Genomic DNA, 5,157 nt, shown 5'->3' with positions numbered 1-5,157 from the left:
ATAAAAACGTCATATTTATTAAGTTAACATAAAATTTGACAAATACAATTTTAAATATAATAAACTAATAAAGACTGTATTTTTTAACATCAAATCATTATCTTTGTCAAGCAAAGATTGTGTTTTTTAACATAAAAACATCAACTTTATCAAGTTATCATAAAATTTGACAATTTTAAAATTTTAAATCTGATAAAATGTCAAAAATTGTGTTTTAAATATAAAAATGTCACCTTTGTCAAGCAAAAATCATGTTTTTAACATCAAAACGTCATCTTTATCAAGTTATATTTCATAGCTTATACGTAATAGATGTTTCATTACATTTAACGATTTACACAATTTAGACAAAAACACATGATCCACATAAAAGTAACGAAAAATATTTAGACTTGTTTAAACATCAATATATGGTAAATTTACACATGATCCGCAGAAAAGCAAGAGAAAATATTTGGACTTGTATAATATTTATATGTTGAATTTGGACTTAGATAAAAATTATATGTTTAATTTACATCAATATAGAAAAGAGATTGTATAACATAATGCAAATTCCTTATCCTTACTATATAATCTGGATATATAGTTACACTATTCATGCTGCACCTTATTAATTTTCTTTTTGTGAAATGTTTCTTTTTAACCCACTAAAAGTAACTAAGTGAGAAAATGAAATCACTATGCAACTCATAATTATCTATATACTAACAATATTTTTGTAATTAAAAATAATAATTAATCTTATTTGATGTACTCAAAATATCGTTATTTATTATTTTTTTCATAAAATGGAAGACATAATACCCACATTCTTAGTTTCTAGTAGATAAAAAACTTATAAATAATTATTGGGTTGTCAAGTATTTTTCACATTGGTGTTAAAAATTGATAAAATAAAATAAATAAACATACCAAAAGTGTAACTCACATTATTTTTTTCTTTTTATTACGGATAGTAAATCCTTTATAACAACAACATAATAACTGCATATTATACTCAAATAAACTGTAAATATAACAACTTTAATTTCTCATAATAAAAGATAAGAATTTCTTTATTATTTCTTTGAATTCTTGTGATGGTTTAAAGTTACATTTTCCCGAGTCAAAAAAGTAAACTATATAATTTACATATTTAATTACAACCAACTGTCTATAACCCCTAAATAAATAGTATGGATTACAATGTTAAATTTTAAAGCTTTTAACTATTTTCAAATTCATATAAAAATAATATAAAATAATTAATGGTTAAAGTCTATCATGAAAACACACAGATTATAAACTGCGATAAAGTGTTAGGACTCTTTCCATTGCAAATGCCAACATAACTAAATGATCATATATAGAGTCTCATCCACTGGATATACAACTTGGGTCAATGAAATTATAGGCACTCGTCATCTATCTCTCGTTCACACGTTTACACTATATATAATAAATATATATTATCTATATTTTAATGAATATATAAGCTAACCTCATTTACACTAAGATTTTTGTAACTAATATTTTCATCATTAAACAAAGTTTTATTATTTCCTTTTGCTCAATCCATAAAACTGTTGGATAATAAAATAATACATCTTTAGTTAACATGTCTATTAGTCTTCTATCTACTAATTGATATTTTGTATAATGAAAAACCACATGCATGCTATTAAGAGGTGAAACTTGGTTAATTTAGTATCTAAACCTGTTACATACAAAATTCATGTGTATTTATATAAAATCAAATCGAAATTACTTTAAAACCCAATTAATTAAGTCAAAACGTGTATTATCAGATGAGATGATTGATTAAAAGATTTATCATTAAATACATTTCCTACATTTTCAATACCTGATCGACCAATTGTGTTAGTTTTCATAACTACTAATTATGTTTTCAATTCAGCAATACGTTAATTTTATTGAAATGCTATAAAAGTCAATTCAGCAGTCTTAGATGTAGGAAGCTTAACTTTTATTTTTAAATAAGTTGTTGGACAAACAAAGCTCCCAACACCCTTAATACGGTCAGGTTTTTCTTTATTATCAAAAGTCAAGGTTAGCACATCAATGTCGTCACCAGTTTTAATTTTATCGAATATGCATCTCAAAGCTAAGTTATCTCAAAATATAAAATGCTTACAAAAGTTAATATAATATATAAACATAGATAACTTACCATTCTTTTAGCCATTTTCTTTAGTTGCTTCATAAAAAAATCAAAACACGTTCTAGTTTTTAATGATTATGCTTTTTTTAAACATCTCATCTTAACATTTCATTACTTGATCTAGATGTTTCTTGCAACCATATTAAAATATAAGTTCACTTTGTAATATAAATAAATTTCAAATAAATTAAACCAAGTGTATACTACATAATAAGAAAAAACTTACAAGTTCATACTTTAAATTTGCATAGCTTTTTCTTGATAATTTATGGTAATACTTTTTTTTGGGCCTTATTTTCTCATGGCTTTTTATTTATTTTTTATAATAAAAAGGACAAGAATTACTACATATTAAAAATCTACGAAACAAACAATTTCAATAACCATTGCTCTCCAATAGTTTTTTATAAAAAAGATTGCATGCATATACTGAATTCATTTGATGACTGAGTTAAAACAAAATTTTTTCATTCTACATTACTAATTATTTCTAAATATATGGCTAGGAGATGAGCCAAAAGTTTGAAGTTATCAACATTAGGTAATATATTTTTGAGTTAATATGCCTTTAAAGTCTTTGAATTTCAGGCTAGTAGATTGCAATACAACCTTTTCATGCATACCAAATACATTCAAACATTCTTATAAAGAATGAAATAATACATTAGAACAAGATAGTGTAATTGCATTCCATAAGTAATAGACATAAAAGAAGTAATAACTTAAATTTAATTAATATAACTTACCACAATTGATTATCAAATTTGGTCTTTTTTCTCTACTAAAATGTTCCTCCAACTGTTGTAGTTAATGCATATCGTCTCTCAGACGAGACATCCAATATGACTAACCATTTTCGACTAGCACTTAAGGCAGGCTAGTTATCAGCATTAAACTAAACATTTTTTTTCTTTCTAGTTGCTTCAAGTAACTTAGATCATTTCCTGGCTTTTCTTTTTCTTTTTTCGAAGATGATGTGTCAACCAAATGGGTTAATTACATATGTCCTTCTTATGTTTAGTTAGGAAAGTCATGTTTTTCAGAATCCATTATGTTTCTAAGAAATTTAAATCTTTAGAAATAAATAAGGAATGGAAATAAAAAAACATAAACTTTGAAAACCCTATTTTTTTTTCTTTATTTCATATTGTAAACCAACGAGAAATGGTTTATTACCTAAAATAATAATTCATATGGGCGATAATGCGATTCAACGATGACAACATAGGGGGTGTTTAGATGTATGTGGAGAGAGGATATATTGATGTGACATGAGAATATATATAAATTTAGGGAAAGATAAGCATATAATGAATTGTTAAACACTACGTTTATAATAACCAAAACATCATGTTTAACATTATGGCATTTATAAAACCAAAAACATAGTGATTTTTAAATATAAGGTTTTGTTGATTTATTAAATACTACATTTATAATGACTAAACGTCATGCTTGTTTAATATTATGACATTTATAAAACCAAAACGTCATGCTTTTTAAAGATAAAGTTTTGATGATATGTCAAAGATTACATTTATAATTATCAAAATGTTGTGCTTGTTTAATATTAAGACGTTTATAAAACCAAAACATCATACTTGTTAAATATAACGTTTTGATGATTTGTTAAACAAAGGCTGCATTTATAATTAGCAAAACATCGTGCCTATTTAATATTACAACATTTATAAAATGAAAAACACCGTGCTTGTTAAATATAATATTTTGATTATTTGTCAACAACTGCATTTCTAATGACCAAAACGTCATATTTGTTCAATATTAATTTATTTAATTGATTTAAGGAATATTCAAACATTACGTTAGTAATGACCAAAATATTGTGCTTGTCCAATATTACGTCATTTTTTTACTTAATAAATAGTGTTCTTGTATCGTCTTTATTATCTTTTTTATTTTTTTCTTCATAATATACACCTTTCTCACATAATGAAAAAAATTAAAACTTTATTTTTTTGCTTAAAATTATTTAATAAAAAATTATACTAAATATGTAACTACATATATGACAAATTAACATTTGGGACTTATAATGTTTGTCACGTGTTATTCACATGTAATGAAAAATATTATAGTAAAAAGACTTTATTACATCATTTGATATTTCACAAACCAACTATAGGAATTTAATATTCCCATGACAACAAGAATCACCCATTCTCATGAATCGATAGTTCCTCAAGGATCATTTTCCTTATGGGAATCATAGATTTTGTGAACTAAATGCTTCCTTAAAAGTTTCTAAAGATGCATTTTTGAAAACTTCAAACATTTATAGATATATATTTTTGAAATTTTTTATAGATTTCCAAACATACATTTTTCAAAAATCTAAAAGGAATCCAAACATGAATTTCTAGAAACCTTTATAAGTTTTCAGATATGCATATCAAGAAATCTTTAAAAATTTTTAAAAATTTATATCTAAAAACTTTTAAAAGTTTTTGAAAATGTATTTTCAAAAGTTCTTCTAATATTTTGAAAATACATTTTCAAATATTAAGAAGAATTTCCTAAAATTCATTTTTAGAAGCTATGAATTATAGTACTGATTTTGCCCAAAATTTTTAAAAATTCAATGACAAAATCAAATGGAATTAAAATAAAAACAAAATAATTACCTATCGTTAGAAGTTTTATAACTTGATTTTCTTTAATTTCATTTGAATTTAAGTTAGATTTTAGGTTTTTATTTCTGAAAAATTAGGTTTGAATAAAAAGAGAATCAAGAGAGAAGTCAGGGAAAAGAAGATGGAAAGTACAGGGTGTAAGCATGTTTATGGAAATTTGAATTTAAGGTTTGGGGTGTAGTGAGTAAAAATTGACTGTTTTAAGAAATGAGGTGTTAAAAGAAAATTTTAGGGTTTATTTATAATTCCTTTTCATTTTTTTTCTCTACCTTTAAATGCATGATAATTTAATGGCTAAATTATACCAGAAGTTTTTATATTTTACGAAAATTTGGAATT

The sequence above is a fragment of the Durio zibethinus genome, chromosome 28, assembly GCF_047325235.1.
Source record: "Durio zibethinus cultivar Kanyao isolate XHJ-2024 chromosome 28, ASM4732523v1, whole genome shotgun sequence".
Taxonomy (NCBI): Eukaryota; Viridiplantae; Streptophyta; class Magnoliopsida; order Malvales; family Malvaceae; genus Durio; species Durio zibethinus.
The sequence above is the reverse complement of the archived record's forward strand: the minus strand, read 5'-3'. Positions refer to the sequence as shown.